Source organism: Eurosta solidaginis, chromosome 1 (assembly GCF_040869045.1).
Source record: "Eurosta solidaginis isolate ZX-2024a chromosome 1, ASM4086904v1, whole genome shotgun sequence".
Classification (NCBI taxonomy): Eukaryota; Metazoa; Arthropoda; class Insecta; order Diptera; family Tephritidae; genus Eurosta; species Eurosta solidaginis.
Window position 1 is genome coordinate 358,357,414 of NC_090319.1, and position 12,074 is coordinate 358,369,487.

General features: G+C 34.8%; 1 protein-coding gene across 4 annotated transcripts in view; it reads right to left on the reverse strand.

The window, feature by feature from the left end:
• The window catches only part of snu (snustorr), a 212,320-nt gene that overhangs the window by 136,115 nt on the left and 64,131 nt on the right, over positions 1 to 12,074 (reverse strand). For 2 of the 4 annotated variants that reach the window (XM_067762752.1, XM_067762751.1), the window contains exon 1: positions 3,884 to 4,922. The exons of the other annotated variants lie outside the window; for them this stretch is intronic. The gene's annotated coding sequence lies outside the window, so the exon portion shown is untranslated. Of the gene's footprint in view, positions 1 to 3,883; positions 4,923 to 12,074 lie in introns of those variants that run through there. 4 annotated transcript variants of the gene reach the window in all.

The window sequence follows — 12,074 nt, forward strand, 5'->3', positions numbered from 1 at the left end:
AACGATTAAACTTTTCTGTAGATAAGCCCGAAATAATTTAACCATGCTCACAAGGTTATCTCAAAGTTGCTCCTAATAAGCCCGTAATAATTCCTTATAGAATGGAAATGTTTCCGATATGATCCTAAAACAATCCATAAATGATCCCGAGGTAATCCTGAAATGATCATAAAACGATGCCTAAACGATCCGGGACTTATCCCGAAAACTTCCTAGTTACGGAAACTATTTACAATAAATGATCTCGTACTAGCACCGAATTTACGACGAAAGAAATTCCCAAATGGTTCCGAAAACGACCCCGAAATGGCCCCGAAGTTCTCAAACTAATCCCTAAACAATTCCAGAGTACTACTCACATGCTGCGGCAAAGGCCCTCAATTACTCAAAATATGAACCCGTACACAGTCTCGAAACGATCGCGAAGTGGTCCCAAAATTATTCTACGGTATTCCCGAAAAAAAAAATAGGGTCCGTGTCGTGGTATACGATCACGTATCTCAAAACAATAAACCACAAACTGTCAAAAGATTCGTAAAAATGATTATCTTAACTAGACTAACATATTCTAACCTAATTATATCTATGAACTACCATACAGTGCTGAACTGTGGCAGACCTCCGAAAGATGCCAACAATATTTAAATGCCAGTAATCTCTGGTATGAAGTCCATAAAAAATTTCCGATTGAACTGGAGAAGCCTTGAAATAATATTAAATTACTATCAAAATTGTCTATTTTTTGAAATTGATCACTTTTCTAAAACTGCTTAGATATCCATCTTGTACGAACAATTAAAATGTAGCACAAATAGAAACTCGGCCCATTCTTCTCAGAAGTATATCGCGCTAATTATTTATTTATTTTTTTATAACGAAAAAAATAAATTGCAAATTGAGGAGCAGACAGCCCGACATCGACAAAATTGAACCACGTATTCAACGTTAAATTTCCTCAAAACTGGGGGTTTATAAACCCGTTTTCAAAATCTACAATATATTGGTATAGGGTTTCGATACTTTTCGTTTTTCCCTATCCGAAGTATTTGACACACGCTAATGTGCACATACGGACTACTAGTATATTGGTCGTTTTTGAGTTCCAAAAATTTTTTGCATTTAAAACCCGGCGTTACTGCTAACAGCATTTGAAAAACTATCTTAATAACTCGTTCTAAAACTAGACCATTTGCAACACTGTTAGAATAAAACAGCTGATTTTATGAGGAAAATTTTATTTGAATGCAACAAAATTTTTGTAGCGCAAGAACATTTTTCTATCAAAATAACTGAGACGCATAAAATTTCAGTAAATTATTCATTTGCTTATCGATTTTGTTGGTCTGTTAATTAACAAGATTGTTTTACATCGAAATCGCGATCGGTGACCTTCTATTTATTAACAACAATATAATAATGTATGAAACTGTCGTGGTTATGCCATATATTCTACTTGAGTAGTTATTATAGAATCAAATATATGTGTGTGTGTAACAGTTTGTGTCTGTAGCTGTCAGATATAAAAGGAGGCCATATTTTATGGCTATTTCACGATCCCGATATTGAACTGGTGGATATAAAAAATCCTGTGGAAAAAAATTACGAAAATCGTCACCCCAATATATAATTGTTTTTATTAAAATTTTTACTTATTTTTAAATTGAGCTTGTCCATAATTTATGAATTGTATATTTCATCTCATGAGCTGATTTTATTTCTATTCATTTCACTGGAGTATGGATTGTCAAAAGGAGATGGCAAACTCAAAATAATACCAACGCTTTGGCCACATTTTCTTACAATACACACAAACTGCTAAGTTTTATGTTTTCACTCCATTCGCTTAACACCAAGACGCAGATTTTGACAATCTGAACAAAAGTATGTTGTTGCTGTAGAGATGAGCCAACCATATATATGGTTTAGCCATGGATTGCAACAAGAATATTTCTTAGAACAAAAATTTCTGATGTATTCTGATGTTTTCTTTGAATACAAAAAATATCTTTTTGGGACAAAGTTGTTTAACAATTTAGAAAGAAATCAACAATAATTAAAAGTTAACATAATAATATAACTCGCATGCCACACTGGCTCAACTTCGAACTGGATACGGTAATAGATTAAACTTTTACACGACACCAACCATCTTTTCAATTACAATGTGGGACCAACACCTCTGACACCCCTCTCTCTCTCTCTCTCTCTCCTATTGAAACTGCAAGCTTCCTTGGACTCCGGTTAGAGGATATTTATGACAATTTGTGAGTGGTCGCACCTATTGGATTGGGCGAAGCACTGCTAGAACAACGAAATTGCTCTCTGCAAAGGAGCTTAGTGAAAGTCTTATGAGGCAATTTCTGTTCCTGGCCTTCGAAAAAAAACAACTGCTTAATGCAGTTCCGGCTGTGGTCCTACTCTATTAGGTCGGCTAGACTTACGCTAACCGATTTCAAAAATATGTTGTCGAATTTCGTCAGTTGATTATTCTTTTTATGCAACGCAATCTCAAAATCATTTTTAGAGTATTTGGAATTTTTTAATATGAAGTTTTGCAGTTCGATAAATTTTTGTCTTACACACTACAAATTGTGAGTCTCTTCAAATTCTTATTGATTCTTTACTGCTGTAAGTAAAATTATGAGATGGGGCGTTCTTCAACCGAATTTCGATTTAAGAAACTATCCTCTTTAAAATTATTCTGAGGAAGATCAGTTTCGAAACCGCAGCCATATACAATGATCTCCTCTTCAGCTAATGATATGTGAATAAGTGTTATGACTTAACACTAATTTTCTGAGTTTTGTTTTGTTTTTTTTTTTTTTTTGGTATGCAATTTTGTTGCCCAATCAATTTTGGTCCAACAAAGTACAAGTCTCTGCATTTATTTTTGAAAATTTTTTTCGAAAGATGTTTCAGATTTTTTTTTTTTTTTCACATAAAACAAAGTTTCGCTTTTTGTCTTGAGGAAAATCTACAACAGTTTTCGGAAAAATTTGTCAACTATCAATGTGAGTTTTGAGAGTCCTGCTAACTTATACTTTGCTAGACTAAAATTTATTGGGCTACTAAGCTGCATGCTAAAAAAACATTGGAGAACTTCAAATAGAAAGTTCGAAACTTTCGTATTCGAACTTTTTCGGAAACATTTTCGAAATAGGTTTGCATAGTTTGGGTGCAAAATTATTGGATTCTTTTTTTTTTTTTCAAATACCTAATATGAATAAAAGAAGAATTTAACTGACGAAATTTTATAAAACAACTACTGGTATTTTTCTGCTCGCCACTGTTAAAAAACAAAATTATTTGTGCTAATTGGTTAAATTATTATTTGCTAATACCTATGGAACCAGGTTTGGATTTTTATTACTTTTGCGGAATTCAAATCAGTAGCAGACCGTGAGCTTGGCTGTGGGGGGAAATGGTATCAAAAAGTTTCATAAATTTTTTATTATTTTTATAAAAGCGGTATTCATGTATAAATTGCCGGGCATAGTGAAATGCCAAAATTAAGTATTGAACATTTGAATATTTGTTTTCTTTGGATATTTCATTTTTGTTCTGTAAAGTATTTGAAAAATAAAATTTCACGACCTTTTGATGGGGGGGTCCCCCTTTTCCACCGCCCCGTAGATCCGCGCCTGATTCAGATAATATTTCTGAAGGCAAGTGAATATTTTCTGAGAGAGAAAATTCTAAACCTGTTAGATGTTAATCGATGCCGGTGGCGTGCGTGCGCAGGATTATCTTTTTATGACAAGAATAAAATATTTTATATTTTATCACTCTTTCACGCTCGTGTATATTATTAATTAAAACTTGTTTCGTGCTTTTTACGACAATCGCCAATTTTAAGAAATCAATTTCATTAATTTACACTTACTTTGTTTATGCTTTGTTCCTTTAATTATTGTAAGTTATGTAAACATTAAATGTTCACAAAACTCGGGTTGTTGTTTTGGTTGTTTTATATAAAATCCCCACAATATGTTGCGCCTTAAACATCTATGTATCTAATTCTAGAAAAGTAGTTGCTAAACACGTTTTTTTCTACTTTTTTCACCTAAAAACCACCTGCTACTGTTCGCTTGATGGTGCGATCTTTTTATTGTGTTTGTATTTGCCAAAAACTATGCAAAAATCTCCAAAACGCGTTTTGTTATATATATTTGTAAATTTTGTATTTTGTGTTTATTATCATATAACGTATTTTGCGGTTTTTATATTCTTTGCTGATATACAACCGAAGCAGCTAAAAGCACAAACTTCACAAACGAAAGACTGCGGACACAAACTCGTTTCTCTAAAGCGTACTCAAATTTGATATGTATGTGTGTAAATATGTTGTAGTTAAGTAACACTCTCGTTCTAATTGCAGAGGTTTGTTTTTTTCACGCCGTTTATTTGAAATTTATTCATGCTTTTTTATGCAAATTTAAAAATTTTTTTTTGTGCTAAAATATGCGTTAAATCGAATTTTTTAAGGTTACCATTTTTTGGAGTCGGTAAAAGTTAAAAAAAAAATCTTGCAATTGTGTTTTCGGTTATTGGAAAAATTTATTTATAATACATATTTTTTTATTTCATTCAGATTTTTTTTTTTTTTTCGTTTAACCCATGTAATACTTTTTTTTTTCTTTTTTTGCAATAAATTTTGGTAATATTCAACTGTCCTGAAAATGTTTTTTCGGCAAATTTTTAAAAGTTTTAGTCACTTAATTTTAAAAAAATACTGGCACTTTCAAAGTTAAACAAGCGTTATTCCAACCGAACTCGCTTAAAAACTCGTTTGTTATACCGACGTCAACAGCGATTTCACAGCTTCACTTGCGTTTCGCTTAACCGTCCAAATCGTACTGAAGCGTCAGACAAATAAAAATTCATAAGCTCGCACGACAACAGCACTTCCACGATTAAAGCGCTTTCAAACTATTTGAGACTATGTACTGAACTCAGCAAAGTTTAACTCAATTGCTACATACTCGTGTGTATCTGCATACATATTAGGATGGTTCAAAAAGAGTCGAAGTTTGTTATTCTTGAATGTGTTACGAAAAAACTTGTTGCTAGCTTCTTCTAGAATATTATCAGCATGTATTGGCTCTTGGCATTAGTGAAAAGGATATGCTAAGGGTAAAGAACATCATGTTTAATGCTGAGTGACGTATGAGTGATAAGACAAAATCAGATATGGGGCACTTAATTACACTTGACAAGGTCAAATGAGCCATCAAACCCTGCTATCTCCTCAGATCTCCGGCATTCGATAATATATTTCTGCATAGCTAGCAACTGGCTAATGGAATTCCATTAGAGTTGATGATAGTCGACTGCTGGGTAAACCCCGATTAAATGGGTGCGGCGTGCGTTTATCAGTAACTCAATCTGGCTAATATATGTATGAACATACAGATCTCTGAATTTGCAAAGGTCCTTCCCTCTCACTCTTTGAAAGCCGGGTACTTTGCAAAAAAGATTACTTTAAGAAACAGCGCACATTTTCAGAAGCTGTTATTTTTTTAGAACGTCATACCTGTTACTTTTCCCGTAAAGGACCCAAATCAATACGAAATATTATCTAAGCGATTACAAACACAAACGAAAAGAACCGGAACATAATCTAGACACTGCATCAAAATGGTAGCAACAACGGGTTTGAAATGGGCACTAAGTTATGCTGAAATGATCCTAAAAATAAGTTAAAGCTGGCAACCTTGTAAAGCCGATCATAGCAGCAACACCTAGGCTTAGTCAAAGAATAGAATAAACGATCCATATACGAAATTTCATCCCATTAGCTTAAGCCGATTGAACGAAATATTGCAAAGGAAACAGCACACAATTTTATACTGCTACTTAACACTTGATGGCACTGTGACCGTTATAAATATTCTGTTCCCGCTCCTAAAATTGCACTCCAACAATAACTTGAGTATCAGCATCTTACAAACTAGCTTAACCGAATTCATGATGCACAGGTATAAATCGGGTAATGCTCGTGTAACCCTGTCTACATTAGGCCTATTTCTCCTCAAAACCCACAAAAAACCTCTATAGTTCTGAACACTTTACTTAATTGATTGGCCTTAAAATCGTGTTCCACCTGGTCCTTCCAGCGGAGTGAGGGCCGCCCTCTTCCTCTGGTTCCATGGGCTGGTTGCGGTAGAAACACCTTATTAGCCGGAGCGCCATCTTTCATTCGCATAACACGGCCTAGGCAGCGTAGCCGTTGCGTTTAATTGCCGGACTATATTGCTGCCTGCGTATAGCTCGTACAGCTCTTCATTAAATCTTCTTCGGTACTCGTCATCGCCAACGCGTAGAGGTGCATAAATCTTTGGAAGACTTTTCCCTCGAACACTCCCAGAGCCGCTTCATCTAACGTTGTCATGGTCCATGCTTCTGCACCATATTGCAGGACGCGTACGATAAGTGACTTGTAAAGCATGATTCTCGTTTGCCGAGAGAGGACTTTTCTTTTCAATTGCCTACCTAAAGAGTAAGTTCTAACGAGAAGAACTATTGTATCATATCTGGGATACTCCTTCACGACATGCATCCAAGGAGGTGTGTTATCTACTCTACGATGAAACAAAATGGTGAATATCTTACTATTGAAACTAGAAAACGCAGGTTTTCAAATTATCTTCAGGCACTATGCGAGCTACTGCAGGTCTGTGAAAGCGGTCTGTTGTAGTTGTTTTATTATCGAAAGCGCAGTCAAAGTTAATTCTGAAGGAATTCCCTTTGAAACATCACAATTAAAATAGACATACAAGGCTCGAACTTTCATCGGCGCTTAGATAGCGCGGCAGTATTTTGGACTGTAAATTTGAAGAAATATGTCGAAAACAGATCTGGAAAGAACATGACTGCCATCTACCCCTTGATGTACAGCGTGGTGGCTGCGCTTCAAAAGAAACACAGTCACTAGGATGAGCACAATGTATCGCTTAACCATAATGCTTACATCAGGGACATTGCATTCCCCAACTGCAAAGGCTTAGAAGGGTATGCTCAACCTACAACCGATAATGCTGCAAAATAAGCTCCAGGAAACTTGAAATGTAATTAGACTGACTTCAGTTCTGCTTTGGCGCGACATCAGATTATGCCATACCAGCGTTCTTGAACCGAAAACTGACGTCAAAAAATCCTCTAGCAGAGTCCCAACCCGACAAGAATCTGATGGTATCTATACTCTAGGTGCAAAACTGGCAAACGGGTTAAGGCTGTCAAGACATTTGTAGCGTATCTCAGGTAGAATTAAGATCTGTGTGCTCGTTTTCAACCAGTGATCAAATCTCTTCAGGGCAGGAATACTTAATTTTGGGTAGCAATTACCTGCGGACAGTCACTAAATGAAGTGGTTTTTCGGTTCAATGGTGATGGGGTGGTTATATATTGTACCTGGGAACTATGTTTCTGTTGAGCTTATGAGGAAACTGAAAAGACCTGATTTATTTAGTTGAGTGGCTCATATCCGCAAAAACAAAGCCAATATTAGAGAAGCGCTGGCACCGAAGTGTGCTATGTCCCGACAAAGTTGGCCTCGCATTAGCTATCGAGCTAGTTTCCATATTAATCTTAATCGGCTTTTCTTAGGTCCATTTTCTGTGATATTAAGGGAACACGTAATCGAAGGCATCTTGCGCTACATTAGACATATAAATTGATTCACCTTTTAATATACATATTAGGGTGGGTCGATTTGTATGGACGAAATCGCGCCATCGATTTTTCGATAGGCATACCCAAAAAATAATTTTCGAGCCTGACTTTGTTCGACTTTAATTTTTAAGGTTTTTTTCATGACATACTGAAAAAAATTTCATATGTATACCCTGTCTGACCCAAAAATGCCCACTAAAAACGTTAGCGATAACAGTTTTTTGAAAAACAAAAATATTTTGTGTACATATATGAATTTAATACGAAAAATCGATGGGGCGATATCGGTTAATAAATCGACCCAGTCTAATACATATATCCACAAAAAATGGGATAAGTTCATGCATTGTTATCTCAATGGACCAAACGGCATAAATGTGCCACCTTCGGCTGTAACCATACCTACCAGTCTAATACATATATCCACAAAAAATGGGATAAGTTTATGCATTGTTATCTCAATGGACCAAACGGCATAAGTGTGCCACCTTCGGCTGTAACCATACCTACTTAGCCTTGATGAATATATTTCAGTTGAACTGAGCAACAAGTTTTGCTGTGGCCCATTCGTGACCTAAACTTTTTTGGCCCTCCCTAATATGTTTATATGTGTATGTAGATTGGCAAATATAAAAACAACTCTCAGCAAGCTTGAGCATTGCTAAATTGTGATATTTTTTTAACTTTGGGTACATGTAAGACCTTCTTAGACTTTGTGCTTTGATCAGCAATAAATTTGTAGACATACACACGTACAGTATGTTTGCCTAGATATGTATGTATATATGTATTGCCTTTGTTGGGAGTGGTAGACGAAGAAAGATAATAACAAAAAAATTTGAGAAAGAATCATAAATTAAAGCAGTGAATTTGATTCATAATTATTCGAATATAATTTTCAATAGACAAATTTCAAGAACTTTACAAAATTTACATAGGTACATAAATTAAAAAAATAAAATTCTTTAAGACTAGCAATACCTGTTTAGCAAATTAATAGAAACAATTTAATTTATTTTAAAAAAACTTACAAGATGGCTATATAAAACAAATTTTAAAATATTTTTTTATTGTTTGTCCGCTTTTCATACAAATCTCGCAATCGATTTTTAAGTAACTTTTCATTGAGCTACAAACGTGAAACTTTACACATAGGTTAGAACACCGTGACAATGCAACAATACGAGAAAAAATCCGTTAGGTGGCGCACGGATCGAAATAATTACATAAGAATTTGAAAATTTGCAAACCAGCTTTTCAGTAACTTCTCGACGAGCTAGAGGCTTGAAATTTCAACCTAAATTCAGAGGTCGATGACAGCCGATGACACGATACAAAAAGATTCGCTAGGGGGAGCACGGGATGAGATATTTAGAAAAATCGTACGAAACGGAGGGAATTTTGGGATTTTAAAGTAACTTATCATTGAGCTACAAACATGAAACCTCAGAGACAGGTTAAGACACCGTGACAAAGGAACAAAAGTAGAAAAAAATTCCGGTAGGTGGTCCACGGATCGAAAAAATTAGATAATAATTTGGAAATTCTAAACCGGGTTTTAAGTAACTTCTCCACGAGCTAGAGGCTAAAAATTTAGAGCTTAATTCAGAGGTCGATGACAGCCGATGACACAATAGAAAAAGTTTCGCTAGGGGGCGCGCGGACTGAGATATTTAGAAAAATCAAACGGAACGGAGGGAATTTTGGGATAGATATTTATGTAAGTTCTCATTGAGCTACAAGCGTAAAACTTAACAGATAGGTTAAGAAACCCAGAAAATGTAAGAAAAGGAGAAAATAAAAATAAAATAAAAAAATTTTTAGCACTTCCTTTATATAAATGGATAAAACTCAGCGAAAAATGTGTCCTTATATAAAGACATATTCTTGCTAAACTTTAATTTTTATGAGAAGTAAAAAGATAAAGGTGGAGCGCAATTGATTGACTAATAATATCTGCTTTCCCACCAACTTTCCAATGCAAGTAATATGCTCTCCACTTTTATATTTTGACTTCTCATAAGTATTTTTGCTATTTCTATGTCAAAATTTAAAAACTAAAGTTTAGCAAGAATATGTCTTTATATAAGGAGATATTTTTCGCTCAGTTTTGTCCATTTATATAAAGGAGGTGCTTAAAATTTTTTTCTTTAATTTTTATTTTTATTTATTTATTTATTATTATTTTTTTTTTTTATTTAAATGTAAAAAATGGGTAACCCTATTCGTGCAGAAATTTCTGCACTAAAATTTTCCGATTTTTCATTTATTTAATTTTGTTTTTATTCTTGATTTCTTGCTCAATAGCTACTTTGAAAAAAATATGTTTAACAAACAATGAACTTCTTCATAAAAAAGGAAAACAATTTTATTGACATCAAAAAAAGTTCAAAGCTGAATTTTATACCAACATCAACTAGTAAAATTTCCATAACACAATTCAATTAAATATTAACAATGCACTTTAAAAAAACAGAAACTTGCTAAAATAACTTGAGCGCAGACATGCTTCTCATATAGTTGAGCAATTTCTACAACGAAATAGACTTTGACAAAATATAAACAAATAAAACTAGTAAACTCATTGCTTAAGTCAATCAACTCAAAGTTGATTCCATTTAAGTTAAATTTATTTTTTTTACTCAAAGTGAATGAACAGGTGTTAGCCAATATGAGTTTTGAAGTCCACAAACCACTTTTTGTAACTCTCTCGCACTTCTTCACTCTTTCACTGTTTGAGTAATTTATTTTGCACTATTTCTTCCAACATTTTTCCAACTTCGTATATTTTTTTTTAGAATTTTCAACGTAAAGAAGAGCAATTTTTGTCATTAGCAAACGCCTTACAACTTTGTTTATTGGTTTTTATATAACAATATAATATGAGTACAGTAATTTTATGCTGAACCCACCTGGGCGTATGACTGGCCTAGTAGTACAAAGTTCGAAATCAATAGAATACTTGCACGCAACATTGTTGTACAGGAATTATTTAAGCTCAAATGCCATTCGATAGCATTTTTAACAAACTTTGTTCGGGTCAATCAATTGAAATGATTTCCAGATGTGTGGAATGTTGCTTCTGATTGCCGGCAAATTTGTTTGCTTTAATTATATGTTAGCGAGGAATAATTTGCAAATTTAATTGCATTTCATGAGGAAGCATGAAATGTGCAGGAATAATAAGACTAAGCGATTAGGCAGAACAAAAAAAAAACATTAAGAAGGGTAGGAAGATTTTTTTTATAACAAGTGTCGGCTAGCCAATGTTTTGATGGGGAGCGTGTCATTATTCTGTATGGCAAAATTCTGGGTGACAAAATTCTGTAAATTGCAAAAAAATTCTGCTTGAACAAAATTCTACTTTTTTAAAATTCTGCTTTTTAAAATTCTGCTTTCTAAAATTCTGCTTTCTAAAATTCTGCATGTTTAATTCTGGAAGTCAAAATTCCGGAATCATGGCATAGCATAACCGGTGTTGGATCGGCTAAGGGTTATTTTTTTAAAGTGCCGCCGAAGGCCGCCTACGCAGAAGAACATCACCGTGGCGGTAGCCATGCTTATACCATACACCCGGACTTGGCATGGCGTAGCCCAGGGTTATTTTTTATAAGCGCGGCCGAAGGCCGCCTATGCAGAAAGGTATTCTACGCAGAATTACTGTGCATGGCGCACTTTTTCAAAATAATTACATGACCTCTTTAATATTGTTAACATTATATTTTAATACAGAATTTTGTAATACAGAATTTTGTAATACAGAATTTTGAAAGCAGAATTTTAGAAAGCAGAATTTCAAAAAAGCAGAATTTTGTTTTTAGAATTTTGTACATACAGAATTTCGACACCAAACCCGTTTTGATGTGCCTTGCTGCATAACGTTTTGTCATTGACTTCTAAAACAACTTTCCTTAGTAAGAAACACAGGGAAAACTTCGATAATGGAATAAAATTTTTGTATAAACATAATAACAAAAGAAGGAGAGGACGGGCTTGATTTTCTGCTACTGCATATGGTCAAGCGATGACACTGACTTAGAGACCTGGTTCACGGATGGATCAAAATTCGATGACGGAAGAACGGAGCTGGCATCTATGGGCCGAGCTTCAAAAAATCGTTACCAATTGGATGCTACCCCACCATATTTCAGGCAGAATCCATGCAATAGAAGTCTGCGGTAGAGAATGTCTGCGGAGAGGCTCAACCTCGAAGAGCATCTCTATTATGTCGGACAGCCAGGGGCTCTGCGTGCCTTGCGATCCTACACAGTTACATCTAAGCTAGTGGATGACTGCACTGAAATCCTTAATCACCTGGGAGCCAAAAACAAGGTTAGCGTGGGTTCTTGGATATCAGGGACCTAGCAAAGCAGGGTACTATAGCAGCATTCTATGATCCAGAG